This window comes from Alosa alosa, chromosome 17, assembly GCF_017589495.1.
Source record: "Alosa alosa isolate M-15738 ecotype Scorff River chromosome 17, AALO_Geno_1.1, whole genome shotgun sequence".
Lineage (NCBI taxonomy): Eukaryota > Metazoa > Chordata > Actinopteri > Clupeiformes > Clupeidae > Alosa > Alosa alosa.
In genome coordinates, this window is record NC_063205.1 from 4,286,227 (window position 1) to 4,302,239 (window position 16,013).

Below are 16,013 nucleotides of genomic sequence, written 5' to 3' on the forward strand. Positions count from 1 at the left end.
ACTTACGTACTTCTAAATAAAATAACTAATGCAGGCCAGGAGATCAGAGAAGTACGAGACAGACATTTCTGAAAGACGAAACAGAGAGTTGGATCACTCAAACCATGCAGATCCCAGAGTCCACAGTATGATGGGCTTCATTATCAGGGACCTGAGGGTCTCATGGATGGCAATAAGGAATGTGAATTCAAACAGAGAACTGCAGCCAATTTATTTATTTTTTTTATCTATCATCTATCATAATCCCTCTGCTTGAACAGTTGGTCTAACGACTTAACTAGAACACGTAATTAAATTAGACAGCAGAAAGAGCAAATCTGTCCAATCCACACCTTAAAGAACTGTTTCCACAACTTTTCTGTCACTGGTGTCCTTTTTAGTAATGTGTCCAGTCTGATCCCTATTCCTGATTTGATATTAGAGTCCGTATTACTCTGGTTGGAGTAAACTTCTCTGTCACCCACCCTTACCTAAAACATATTTAACCCTTAAAGGTGTAGGTTTTTGAACGTTCTAAGTTCCGCAAAAAATTGAAGGTTCTAAAATTCTATGTTGAATTCAATGAACCCAGATATTCTTTAGAACGTTCATTTCTCAACATTCCGGGTTAAAAATGCAAAATATAAAACATACAAATGAGCACTATTCAAAGTTGCAAACACTCTTGACTTGGTCTTTTATCAACAGTCAAGTGAGATTTGGATATGAAAAAGGTCAAAAAGGGGAATTCACTAAGTTTTAGAACAACTACATATAGAGCAAATGTTGAAGGATGCTGATTGAAAAGCAAAGAAATATCTTGGGGCTTTGAGGTTTTTCTCAAGCCTCCGTCTCTGCTGACCTATAAACCTTTGTGACTGGAGCAGATGCAAATGTTGCTGACTTGCTCCCCCCAAAATACTAAGGGGCTATTCAAACCAGCTCTTGGCCACAATGCAGCCGTGGTTGGCCCACAGAGCAGCCCAGTCTGAGACCGAGAGGCTGCCATGAGCGCTCACATGGCCCTCTCCCTGCGTCAAGCTGGGAAAGGCCTGCCTGCCTGCGCTCATTAATTCTCCTCCTGTGACAGTTTAAAATGCCCGATTGCTACAAGTGCTATAAGTATAAGTATAAGTATAAGTATAAGTATATATACTTTTTTGATCCTGTGAGGGAAATTTGGTGATAATATCCATCTTTCTGAAATAATACAAATAGCAATGTTCTACGTGTACTATTCAGCATACAGTACAGTCTACTTTGCTATGCTGCCTTCTATAATTGTATGTCACACGCCCCACAATTTTCGATCTTCATAAATCACATTGTTAGGCATGTCCCTATAATAATATAATGCCAAATAATACAGACATAATTTTCTGACAAAAAAGGCTCCTCAACCTGACAACATGAGTTATATAAAGTTTATGCAGGTCTTCGTATCATAAACAAATGTATATTTTGTGAATGAGATTAATGTGATGTGCAGTAGTTTTTGAGCTGTTTTCAACAGAACTGTTTATATGTCTAACCCTAAAACATGAGATTCAACATTCAAAGGTAGAATCCTCCATCCTGGCCAAATATTTTTCTGATAATTAAGGTCACTACCTCCACTCCCCTCCATGCTCCTGAAGTAACGTTGATGTTTGGCTGGACTCATGCATGGGTCAATGTGGGACACTTTAGTTTCCTATTTCTTTTTTTGAGCTCTCTGGACAGATGGCTACAGGAATGTAAGTAGAATTTAGCTGAAAATGATGAAAAGTGAAATGGATGATCATCAAGGACCCCACCTTTAATTAGTCAATGAGTGTTGTCTGGCAGTGGAAAAATGAAATGGAATAAATTAGCCAGCACTCTCCAACTAAAATATAAAGTTCTGAAAGCCCAAAAACATCTCATGTTCCACACGTGAGTTAATCCAATTTGCTCATGGTTTAGTATTTCGTTCCTGTCTGTTAGCAGGCCTTTGCCAGCGACGCCAGACCTTCTATTCTCTCTGCTCTGAGAATCAGTAGATTAAATACTGAAAGGGGACTGTACTGGCTCAGCAACATCTGGAGGGCACCTGCAGAGGTCAGGTGACCTGAGACGGCCTACAGAATGACTGACATTGACTGAATAATGTGAGTCAGTGGGCCAATAGATATTCTAGGAAATATTCTAGGAAATCGTGACGTTCGTCGGAAATCGTGATCTGAAATGGGTTCTACTAAAACGTAGACCACACGATAATGATTAGTGTAACACAAGCAGGTTTGTTAAGTACGGTATCTCAGTTTGACGCATGTGATTTTGGCAGGCTATGGTTTAGATAATAATTTGGGGCAGCCGTGGCCTACTGGTTAGCGCTTTGGACTTGTAACCGGAGGGTTGCCGGTTCGAACCCTGACCAGTAGGCACGGCTGAAGTGCCCTTGAGCAAGGCACCCAACCCCTCACTGCTCCCCGAGCGCCGCCGTTGAAGCAGGCAGCTCACTGCGCCGGGATTAGTGTGTGCTTCACCTCACTGTGTGTTCACTGTTTAACTAATTCACGGATTGGGATAAATGCAGAGACCAAATTTCCCTCACGGGATCAAAAGAGTATACATACCTATACTTACTTATAATGTAATGCAGAAGTGAAACATGGTGACAGAGTGGACAGTGATGGATAAACAAAGCTAAAGATGAGTGAATAGCTTCACGAAAATACAATCCTCTCTCCTCATCCTCATCTCTTGATGAATGTGCCATGTCTGACACCAAGTTACTTAGCCATCATCATCAAAACCTTGTAGGCTATTAATCCTTGTATCTGTAGACATCGCCTACAGCACACAACAGTTGACAAATACACTGGGCTACAAATAAAGGCAAGGCTAAAAGCAGTCTAAACAATAAATAAAAATCAGAAACAGTTTATGCCTGAAAAGTGCAAAAGAGTTGTCAAGTCACAAATGAACTTAAATCATATTTCATAGTATGATGGTTAATATAGACAATAACAACTATCCTTGGGCTTCTGACAATGGAAGATAAATTACTTTTTGATTAGTGTGGTTGGGAATGTCAACATGCTGCAACAACCCTCTCCTGACAAATGGGATACTGCGTCTGACTCATCTGTGTCTGACTTTAACTGCTGACTCATTGCTGCTACGGCTCTGTGTCTGTGGGATGGAAGTAAAAGGAGTGCTTTCCCAAACTAAAAGGCCAGGTGTCTTAGTTATCTACAACAACAGTTTTAGAGCACATTTCAACATGTTTCCTCACCATTTACTGCCTTTTATGCCAGAGCAGTATGTTTTTTTGTGCACATGTATATCTACAGCAATACATGCATATTTCAAAACATCACTTCAACAGAACGTGTAAGACCAAGCTTCCGACCGTATTCTAAATGGAATACAACTACACCCTTTGCTTATTGTCATTCATACTAGATAAGAACAGAGATGACGCACACTTACATTAAATACAGATTGGATTAGTTGCATGACAGGAGGCTCCTGTTCCCAGATGTCATGTTTGTCATGCCCAAGTCAGTTTCCTTGAAATATTTAGATTGACAAGGTAAGGTGAGGTAAGGAATACCTTGTTTAAAACTGCTGTGTCACATTAGGCACTGCTCTCAATGAACCAATCCACTCTCACCTGCATTGTGGCAGCCACACCCCCTCCAGTCTATCCCTACAAATCACATGGCATCCTCAGAACTGTGAAAAACAGTCATACAGTTGTCTCAATACCCTTGTGTGAATCTCCTTTGCATACAAATCATACCACCATTAAAATAAAAGCTTGTTTTCAACTGACAATGCATCATGAGATGAATCTACATCCATTTAAAACATTAAATCTGTTCTTTCTAGAAATTAGACTTATGTGTGTCATAATCTGAAACCATATATATTCTTCTTTTTAATGTGGCTAGCACCAGGGTCCTGTTTCTTTTGAGCTCAAAACTCAGCCGGAAGAAACTGCCGAAAGTCCTGCAGAGAGAGCTGTTTAATTTGCTTGAAGTATTCATGAACTCGCTTTTGACTTGGGCCCTTGCTTCTACTTCACTGTATCCTAAAAAATAGATGTTTTCTTGGCAGTATAAAATCTGCAAGTTCAGCCAAAATAGACAATAAAGCAGTATAGGGAGCACAAACTCATGCCAGACTGCAGAGGGGCGATTCAGTGCTGGAGCCCATTTTTTTCCCCTTAAAATGATCCACAGTGGAAAGAAAAGCCTTTTCCCTGTCCTCAGATGAACTTGAACATGAGCTTCCTGTTAGAGCTGCAGAGGAAACACCCAGCACAGCGAACTTACACTAACAGAGACCGGCCTTCACTGCCCAATTCTTCACTGACTGCAAAATTAGGTCAGGCACTTAAGAGCCTGCACAAAGACACACACACATGCACACGCGCATATGCACACACACACACACACACACACACAAAAAACACATGCACCCACACACACGCACACACAAACATATACACATGCACCCACACACACGCACATACACACAAACATATACACATGCATACATATTTGTCATAGCCTTGTACATATCTCATATCTTGTACCTTGCACTAGGCTAATCATGTCGTCATATTGTGTGTAAACTGCCAGTGCTGAACAAAATGTGAGTGCCATTCTGATTCCAATCTGAATATTTATGGTATTCTCTAATGCTGTCCTCACCGCGTGAGCACGCAACAATTCTGCACACAAACACTGCATGCCACAGAGAACTGCAGTCTGTCAGAACAGAGTAAGGGCTGCTTTCAAAACTCACACTTCCAATTTTGGTCCTGCCACTAACCTGGGATAACCTGTGTTGCCACCGAATGACACACTTTAAGAAATGAATCTTAAAAAGCAAATATGACACGTCATACGACAATTCAATTTTTACACTTGACCTTACCCATGCCATTGTCAGAAATTGTGCTAATCATTCAGACAGACATTAGCTCTGTAAAATCCTAGTCTCCCAGGCCTACAATGAGTATTTGAGGCATTTGAAATATTTTGTTGATGACATGAATTCAGTACTGCAGGATGTGTTGAAATGAACACTTGTCATTTAATATTTGAGAAACCTGTGTTGGCGGGTGTGTGGTGGGGTAGGTGGCAAGAATGACTTGAATTGGATGTTCAGCGCCTGGAATTTAGCTCCGGAGGAAGAAAAACAAAAGGAACAAGGTAGAGAGAGAAAGTGAGAGAGAGAGAAAGTGAGAGAGTGAGAAAGTGAGAGAGAGAGAAAGTGAGAGAGAGAGAAAGTGAGAGAGAGAGAAAGTGAGAGAGAGAGAAAGTGAAAAAAGACGGCGATCCTACAGGCCAATTTTCTGTCATCCGTCACTGCAGTGGAGTTTGGGGAGACATTCCTGTGGGATTGACAGTTTGGCATGGTCAGGGCCCAAGCCAGTCATGGAAAGACACTTCTAGTGCACACACAGCACAAACGCGGCCAGATGTGCTGGACGCTAATGGGCCCACTGATACTCACTGCCTGCCTGCCCAAGAATAATGCCACAGTTTACTCTCCCCTGTGCTACCTGGCAGCTGGCGCATTGTAAATGACTAAAGATGTGAACTGAAAGCTTGCTTTGGCAAAGGCCACTGGATTTTGAGTGACATCCCAAGAAAAAGTGGATGACATCTGACTGACCTTTAATAAGTTCCTTTGCTTAATGTAATCCTTTCAAAATTGAAACCGAGGTAAGAAAATGCATTTCAAATCCAGCAACGCCACATCTTACATCCAGTGATAATAATATTCTAATAGTGTTTGAAAGTGAATAACGATAAGATAAATATGTAAATGATAACATTGTGAATTATGACAAAAGTGTATCATAACACCAACATGTTCTGTGTAAAGTCCGGTACTTTACTCTGAAAATCTGGCATATGCGTCACATGGCGTCGAAAGCCAAAAACCATGACTTGACATGAAAAAATACAAAAAGGGTTACATCCTTACAGTAACTAACTAAATTATATTTCCAAAATGTATAATATCCATGATGAGACAAACATGATATCAGGAGAGTGTAACTCAAACACAAAACATGTCTTAAAAAAGTATTCAAAGGCAACTCCTCTTTGAAAAAAAAAAGCCCACTCTGCTTACACAAAGAAAGGCTTGTAAATAGCGTATTTAATTATTTGGAAATGTGTTCTAAATCATGTCTATTGCAAATTAACAGTGCAGGAATACCTTCTTCTGTCCTGAACAAATGAATCAATAATCTTTCACATCACCTCAAAAAACTAATCCATGGTATTTGAACAAGGCTTAAGAGTGCATTTTGTATAACTATCAACTTAGAACAGATATGTTTTTCCTATTAAACTTGAAATGTTTAAAGTTTTTGAATGACAAATCTCACAACTGCAAACAGCAATAGTAAAGCTCTCAACCAGCCTACCAAAAACACACTGCATTTCTCCAAAGTATAAATAAACATTTGCTTTTACCTGAACCTTCTATAAAGCCTATTCAAATATATATTCTGAAACATACCTTTGTCTTTATTTTGTGTTCCATTGTTTGTGCTGTTATTCAATCAAGTTTTCTCATCTTGGAAATCTGTGTCTATGGATATAAAATATAAATGCACACACAAACACACACACACACACACACACAGAGAGAGAGAGAGAGAGAGAGAGAGAGAGAGAGAACACACACACACATGTTTTAAAATAGACTCCTTTCACTGGCTTTAAGAAAATAGAATTGAGATGACTAAGTTTACTGCAGAGCTACCACAAACACCTGAAAGTCAATAGACAACACTGCAGCTACCTACAGCCTAAATATATCACAATAATAAGAGTTAACTATTACATTTATGTGAAAGCAGATCTTACTATGTAATTTGCACTATTGCCTTCGTTAGGTGGCATGACATGATGCACTACAATCCCCATTTGACAAGATGTAGCCAAGTAGTACACCAACACAGTGCAGAATCCCTATTTACTATAAACCAATAGGCCTATCGATAATAACGCAATCGCTGATGGTGGATCGCAATTAAACTTGCACGATGAATTGTCATTTACCTTTATATTCACAGATGTAGGCTAGCATAGGTTATGCAATCAACATTTAGTGCGCTCTAATCAACCGCAACAAAGTAGCCTAGCCGACTGAAATTGAAAATGAATGCATATAGCTATTCCAGCTTGATTTCTTCGTATTCTATGGCCTACAAAACATTTGACATATTTTTTCTGATATATGATATCCTACCAAATAACCGAAGACAAATAGACAATAAACTACAATGTCAGACAATCACAAGTCGTGCCTGGCCGTTAGGTCTTTGTGTAACGAAACATTATGCTCACGGAAAACTATGTCTGTACCGTGTAAACAATGAAATTATTCCGCTGCGACTCTTAACTGTAAACTGACAATAACCCAGCCAAGACTACCCCTGCTCAAATGTAGGCTACAGTTATGATTCCCATTTCTAACATCTTCGCTGTATTAGGCTACACAGCCCATTGCTTCCAACTCTCTTAGGCGCAGAGAAATGTTTTTAAAAATCGTACCGATTACGAGTTCCTTAAACATCACTGTTAAGGTGATGTTCAAGTTCAAGATGATGAAGTCCGATTTTTGGCAAAAATGGAGTTGTCATTCTTGACGATCAATTCCTGTAGTCTCGCTTGCAGATGGTACACAGCGAAACATAAAGTAAGAGAAGGAGGCTATTTGTTGCGTATTTTCCTTCTAAGTTTAAGGGACAGCCTATCCACAATCTTGTGCAGCCAAAGAAGTTAGGCTCTTGGCTGGCACTCCATTTAAACTGTGGCTGTGTCGAGAGATCGTTTTACTGTAAATCAACAATGGCTTTTGATTCTTCGTCACATCGGCCTGACATAGCACCCGACTGCACTGACTGCGTTCTGCCGTTTCTGAACTAGGCTGGCTACGAAAGTTCATCTAGGGTGAACAGTGATTCACAGCGAGACCGTTACACAAGAGCCTGTCTGCAGGCGGCGGTATCTAGTGTCACTTTGAAAACCGGGTAGCAAATTACAACGGAATATTTAGAGTTGATAAGGGGCAGTGTGCACAACATTGAAAAGTAAATTAGACGGCATTTGCAGGCCAAGATCATCGGTAGACTTGCTTAGATTCAACAAAAAACCGAGAACGCGTTTAACGAAGACGGTCTATAATGAGTTAACAAAACAATATCTTGGCTGCAACAGAATGAAACCCCGAACTCTTTGATGTAAAAAGAAGATTTTTTTACCTACCAAAGATAGGCCTATCTCATGTAAAAGCCTGGCATAAGAGGATGATCGGAAAGCTAGCTGTTTCTCTAACAGGACAATATAGGTTGTCCAGACTGGCCATCCTGGCACGGAACCCCCATACATTTACGCACAATAGGCCTAGGCCTAATCTCAAGCGAATAGCCAACTGATATGTATCCTTGGCCTACAAAGCAGGCTAGATTGTGGCCGCCTATACCGCACACAAACTCACTTACATGTTCCCCTCAGCTGATCGCTTAATTATTGCCATCATCCTGCGTGAGTACATTCTGAAACTTGCCCTCAATCACTGTTAATTGTATAACCTACTATCTTCTGTAAAAGCAGGCTATGGTTAGGCTACTTATGGTCAGGCCACAGTCGTGGTGCTTAAAAACAAATTGTGCAATCTTATCAAGTTTGTCTAATCCATTAGCCAGCCTATTGGAAGGTCAGCTAGGCTTAAAATATGCATTAAATAGATGCATGCATTCTATATTATAAACTAAATCAATTAGGCTATGTGGAACTACCGCGGATGGAAAAAAGGAAAAAAACTAGCCTATACCACATATATGGGGATAGAAAAAAGCTTAGGTCATGAGGCAGTCAGCTTATAAAGGCCTAAACATGTTGCATGGTACCAAACAAAAAAATATCATTCTTCTTTTATTATAGGCTTTAACTTGTTAATTATTTGTATGGTTAAAAATGTCATTTGCATTTTACCACATGAGTTAAGCCACATCAACTTGTTAAAGTTAACTTGTTGAAAGAAATATAGGCATTTCATTATCTTGAATTATCGATTTAAACTTATTATATTTATAAGTGAAATACAGTTTGTTCTTTTTTCTAACTACTCTTCCCAAACAAGATGACCTACACAACAAATTGCCCACTTGGCATGCTCTATAATGTGGAGCCAGACCCGGCTGAGAGGAATGCACTCAGTGACCCTGCCTCTACTTTCACACAGACACAAGTAATGAGATTAAAGAGCTGGAGTGTCACCTGTTTGTGTGTGTGTGTGTGTGTGTGTGTGTGTGTGTGTGTGTCTGTGTTTGTGTGTGTGTGTGTGTGTGTCTGCGTGCGTGCGTGCGTATGTGTGTGTGTGTGTGTACATTTATGGTTTGTGGCCATATGTGTGAGAGAGAAACGGAGAGAGACTCCAGGAAACTCTTCTCCCTGTCATGGAGTACACCCAAGAAAATTATTGATTTTAAAATTTTACATTTATTCATTTACATTAATTCATTATCACACATACATGCAAACATTATCAATACCAAAACACATTTCTCCATTGTTATCATCAAGTTCAAAATAAGCACTGACCCCGAAGAAATACATAAATAACACCATACATGCACTACTAGTTCAGGTGAAGCTTGGCTTAATGAAAAGTCAGTTCAAGCCCAGTTCAAGTGAAACTGGTATTAATGTCTAATGTGTCTTATGTTATAATTGGTAGGCAAAGACAGGAGGTAATGAAGAAACTATTACTGATAAAGAAAATGTGAAAGCTGCAAAAATAACCCAAAGAATACAAAGGCTAAATATGACAAGACAAGGTTTACAAAAAATGGACCTGGTAAAGTCTTAAAAGGGACAAACACGATTACAACTTTGTCAGTGACAGCCTTGAAGGGATACTTCAGCACAACGGATAGCTCCTTTAGTAAGTGATCAAAGCTGGTCAATGAATTGGTCACACATTACTTATAGCTAACCACAGCAATCCTGCAAACCAAAATACGTAATAATATGTCAACATAATCTAGTCTTTAACATGACTTATTACATGACTTCTTCATAATCTAGTCTTTAACATGACTTATTACATGATTTCTAACATTACTTTACACATCTAGTCACATATACAAGTTAATAGCAAAGGAATATCTGACAACATTCTATTGATGGGCATAGCAAGATCTGTCAGTTTACAGGTCTTAAACTGCCCCAAGGAAGAAATGGCAGAAATGTCTACCAGTAAAACTGAACCATCAAAACATACTGACTATATAATGCCATTAACTCACTGGTTTTAATTATATAACAAAAACCTGTTGCAGCACTCAGTACAGTAGCCTATAAATATTCTGCATTGCTATGCATTATAAGAAACAAGAAACACACAATTAAACAAGCTAAGTAACAATAAATATAGCCAACCTTTAATCAAAAAGGTAATGGTGATTTACACACCCATATTAAATGTCATTCTCAAAAAAAGAGTTTTATCCAGTATTAATGCCGGTCTCAGTGATGAGGGAGGGGCCAGAGAGAGAAGGCTTCCATTTCACACTAGGCTGTGCTAATTTGCAATCAGACACTCACTTTGAGTTCTCTTTCTTGTGCCCCCAGACAGTCTAAATGGCAGCTGAAACAAAGCTCCCATTCTCTCAGTATGAGCCCTCTTTTAGTTTTATTTCAGGCCACTGCTCTCAGACAGAAGGGATTCTGGGAAGTCTAGGAGATGGTGAGGAGGCGGGACCCTGACAAAGTGAGTCTCCCACCCCCTGCTACATGGAATATGCTGCAGTGCCACACCCAGAAGGGTTTGCCTGTCCCACAAACTTTTAAAAGTAAAAGTGCTTGAGAACTTGCGACATTCAAAATTTGATGTGTTGGTCTCAAAATAACAAAACCAAACATTCAGACGTTCAAGACATTCTCATGCGTCATCCATCCAAAACCACATTGCAAATATTGAAAGGGGCTTAATAATTAAATATTTAAATGCTAAAAACTAAGCAAGGTGAAAATATCACATCAGGGTCAAGTTCAAGTCCCTGCAAGGTTGTACACTGGATGTAGATATGTGGTGTGGCTATTATGTTGACAATAACAGCTGGGAGAGTCACAATAGCTGACCAGAGTATGCTGCTGTCTACAAGTGAATGATTACCCTGGTGACAGGCCATGTCCTCATGTAAAGGTCACAGCCACCTCACCAGTCCTCCCACTCCAACCACTACAGAGCTGTGGATTTGACATACTGTACCGGTGGGCCACTAGCTCACTTCAAATAACACAGGGCAATGAGTTCACACGATTTCTGATTTTAAACTATGACTGAATCTTATGACAAAAACTCCAACCAAAAAAAATCAATAGAAATGGCACCGGACTTTGACTAAGTTTTTGACATTGATTGGAATCGCAATCTTCACTGGTTTTATAAAACAAGGTGTTTAGAAAGGGGACGGCGCGGTTTATCTTAAAGGCATAATCGGCGGTGGTGCCCTGGACCAGGGCATTTATGGCGTGACTGAGAGCACTTTGCCCTTGCGGTGACCCCTTGGAGAGCCGGTCCCTGGCAGCGAACAGCACAATTACTGTATGTGCTGCCGGCCCTCTCAAGCTCTGCATGATCACAAACAGCCATTGTCACAGCATACCCAAGAACAATTGACTTCTTATACCACTGATAGTCAGGGGACCGAGGCAAAAGTTTAACATTGCAACCTCACAATCAAATCATGACCTCTTCAGCCTGTTCGGCTATTGTGTAAGGAAAAAAGGGCCTTCTTGTGCAACATCACACCAGTGGTACTTGGTAAACCCAGACCAAAAATCTCTCCAACTACAGCTAGCACACTTGCTGAATATTTGTTTTCAGAAATTCAGAAAGCTGTGATACCAATGAAAGGACAATCCAGAAAAAAAATCTGAAGTTAGTCATTTAATTTGCAGGTGGTTTGTGATTTAAGCCATCATCAGTCAAAGTATAAAAGGCAAAAACATACCAATTTCACAGATACAAATTGAACGTAATGTGCCAATGTTGGCGAACTGGCTTTTCTAATTCTATCTGTTGAACAGATCTCATTGCCAAAACCAAAGCTGTCAGGTGACTGCAGACCCTCATCCCTATCATGCGATATTAACCAAAGTGACACCAAAGTGACACCAAAGCAGTCTTGTGAGATAGCATCAGACATAGAAGGCTAATGCTGCTGCAAAACTGAGCAGGTTTATCCAGGATTATTTTTTACCATAGACTCACAAAACTAGCTTCCAGATGAGGAATAAAATACTAGAAAATAAATTAGATTGTAAAAAAAGAAATGAATTCATGTAAATCCAGCACAAATCAACCCAAATTCAGCACTCTGAAAACAAAAAAGTGCAGTAAATTTGTATGGATGTGAGCCATGGGACTGTGGCAGAAGCCTGGGCCAGCGGGAACTCTCCAGTCCTCGGTCTCCTTCTAGGATAAAGTGAAGTCTCCTACCATTCCGTGCCCTCCTCCCCCACTACATGACATCATTGAACATCTGTTGTCCCCACAGGGCATCCGTCACATGGGCCACATAATGACAATCTCCCCTCTCCCTTCATCCCTCCCTCTCTCTTATCTCTGCCTCCTCCTCCAGCTCCTGCACTCCAACTATGCTCATATTACTAGTCTAGCCACTTTACTCTAGCTGTGCCCTGGCGCTAGAAAGGGGTACCGGTATTATCAAATTGCCTTACTGGATCAACATGCATGACATTCACTGAGCACAAAGAAGAGCAAACAACAATAAAGAATGCAACAACCTCGTTTCAGCTCTGATACATTGGACAGAAAGCAAGCCTACATCAATTATTATGTAGATTATTATTATACAGTATTGGATCTAATATGGAAAGGTAATGTTTAAATGAGCATGGCTAACAGTGGTAAGTTCTTCTTCAACACTGACTGACAGATATAATAATCTTTCTCTCAGAGCACCAGGCACACTTTTATTTTATATTTAAATTAAAGCATTTTCTGGTTGCAGACTGGTTTGTAAATAGTCCAAGCAATCTCCGCAACCTTATGTAACATTAACAGTATTCATTTATTTTTAGTCTTGTCAAGGAGGTGGAAAGATGACTGTTTATCAATCAATAAGGTGGGAAACAAGATGGTGGCGTCCAGAACAGGCGACGTGATCTTAGTTTTAGAGCGGTGGGGCAGTAGAGAGCCCTTGGAATAGTAATAATATGATATGCAGAGTCCCCCTGTGGTGCTTTTGAGGACTGCTCCATCTAACAGTGCTAATGTAAGCTGTAAAAGGATCTTACATTTAAATCCCTTCTGCACAATGTTTGGCAGGTATAATACATGTGGAAGTGCTGTGAATGTCTATTCAAATATACGTTTGATTCAGTAAAGGTATCCTAAGAATCTTCATTGCAATGTCCATTGCAATGACAGTGTAAAACATGTCTCCCTCCACCTAAGATTTATTTGCACAGGACAGTCTTAACTGGTAGACCTCATGGTATGGTTGCTCCTCAAATTATTATTCATGACCATCATTACATCAGTGATATAGAAAATCTCTATATGTAGTCTAATTACAACCTTTGGAGAATATGCGTTGCATGTTAATGTGAGACAGGGCTGAAAACAGAAAAAGGTCACATTAATCACTGCATGCCATATACACATTGTAATGGCTTCTAATCCTACGAGGAAACAATGATCTCTGTTATGGATAAGAGTCCTCATAAACCGAGTTTGTAGAAATAATCAAGACTGACATTTTTGACTCTTTTCTGTCTGAGAAATAAATGTAAATATTAAAGACATTGCTGCAACTAAGTATCTCCCCTAATGTTTTGATTAGTTTAGACATTTGTTTACACATTTCCTAAGGCAAACTATATTTTTCAAAAGCAGATTCATGGTTTATATGGCCTGGCATGAATGCCACAGACATAAATTACAGTGTTCTTTTTTTCTGTATCATTGCTTAAAAGGTTTCAAGATTTTGAGAAACACAGACTCAAAGCAACTATGTAAATACAAGCACACTCACTGACACAACTTAGAAAACCCATAATCACTGAAACCAAAATTGAGTACACTTGTGTTTTCCAATTGCTCATTGCATAAACATGGTTATAAAATTACCCCTGAGCATACCGGTAAGAACCTCTGGACCTATGGGATAAATCTGATTGGAGGACAAAAGTAATCAATGGCATGCTCCTCCTTGGAGCCAAGGGCTAATGGATGGAAGGAAAGGTCTACATACTTTCTTTGCATTCAGTCCCTAGTGTGAGTCCACTATTTTAAATATAGAGTGTTAGTTTTTATTTGAGCCAAATACCCATACTGTCCAACTTGAAAGTAACACTTCCTGTAAGATGAGACAAGATTAATCATTTGACATTTAAGTGATATTACACAGGGGTGTTCTGTTATACATTTATAAACTGCTAGTTACACCTGACAGCAGTAAAGTTATATTGAGTCTGTGTTGCCAGTATGACTAAGACCAGCTGAGATATTTCCATTCCAAATTTAGACAAAAATCTAGATACAATTTGGTATACCCTAGGTCCCCTGAAATAATAATAAAAAGCACTTGGGAGGACGGGTCCATCAGGAACATCTTTCAGATATCCTACAAGTAAGAAGTGTTCAAACATTTGTGACCAGAGCTTTTTCATCAGAATATTGAACAATGTGGCTTTACATCTGCAGAATGTATAGAATTTGTTTTACTCTTATAATGTTACTGTTACTACACTGGACATCCGTACATGTTCATACATTGTTCATACTGCATATAAATATTCTGCTCTTATAAGGTTACTGCTAATACACTGCACATATTTATATTTAATTTATATTACTGTAAACCACACCCCTTTCTTAACTGTATACTGTCTACACTGCACTATACTGTTTATCCAGCACCACCTACTGTGTCTATTACGCTGCACTTTTCTGCTTTTTGCACTTCTGGTTAGATGCAAACCGCATTTCGTTGTCTCTGTACTTGTACTCTGCACAATCTAATCTAAAAAAAATAATGTGAGATAATGCTTTGGTTAAACCATAATATTAACCAAATATGTTTCTACCCCATATTTGTTCTATTAATATCCTGAAATATTAATTATCTGGGCCTTGCTTTTCTGTGTCTTTTTCAGCTAGGAATATTGCAGTAGGCCTACCATCCTTTGAGTTTTTATGGTAACCTACTGACCTGTGCAGGTGGTCCTGAACACTCTGGGGTGGCAAAGTGGTTTACAGGGTCATTTTTTGGATCCTTGTGCATGCTGAATTATTCTCTTTTTTTCTGTTATTGGTCCTTCAACAACTTTAGAAAGGAGAGGTACATCTTGTAAAGAAATATGGTTTACAAAGGTTTTGCAAAGTTAACTGTGATTTAAGTCAAATACATTGCATTTAATGGGCCCCATCTTACACCGTGCGGAAAGTGCAACACAAAGCTTATTCTTATCTTACACTCAACAAAGGGATGACATTTTCACCATGCACTCCACTCTTATTTAACCTTGCGCCCAGCTGTGCGGTAATTAACCACATAAGGTGTGGTCTGGTGCATGATCCAAAAATCGCTACACCCCCTAAAAATCATTATGCCACTGACCAAGAAAAAACACTGCTGAAGATGTAGGTGGGATGTAAGATTTTTATTCAGTCATTCGGACATTATTGGGTAAAGTGTTGCTTTTTTCAGGCTATGTTTTCGATGGTAACCCCTTGTCAGTCAATAGTGAAAGTAATTAACTGTGTAGAACTGTTTTGTCATTGACTATGAGTCCAAAGTTAATTTCACTTTGCCTATGAGTTCAAATAATAGGGAGTGTGATGCATAGGCTATACTCTGGTAGTCACAAACATGTTTTAGTAAAGCAAGGTCTAGTGGAATACCTCTGTTCCATACATGGACCTCTCTCATGCAAACAGATTCCTTCAAATGCTCAGCTGACGGTCAAAATACCTATGCGCTGTTTGAAGTTGCG

At 39.4% G+C, this 16,013-nt stretch overlaps 1 protein-coding gene across 1 annotated transcript in view; it reads right to left on the bottom strand.

Annotated features, from left to right (window-relative positions):
* Nucleotides 1-7,867, bottom strand: part of pparaa (peroxisome proliferator-activated receptor alpha a) — a 39,282-nt gene extending 31,415 nt beyond the window's left edge. Inside the window, exons 1-2 of the mRNA XM_048267697.1 lie at nt 7,533-7,867; nt 6,493-6,564 (exon numbers count right to left, since the gene is read on the bottom strand). The gene's annotated coding sequence lies outside the window, so the exon portion shown is untranslated. The remainder of the gene's footprint in view (nt 1-6,492; nt 6,565-7,532) is intronic.
* Nucleotides 7,868-16,013: the final 8,146 nt, after the last annotated feature.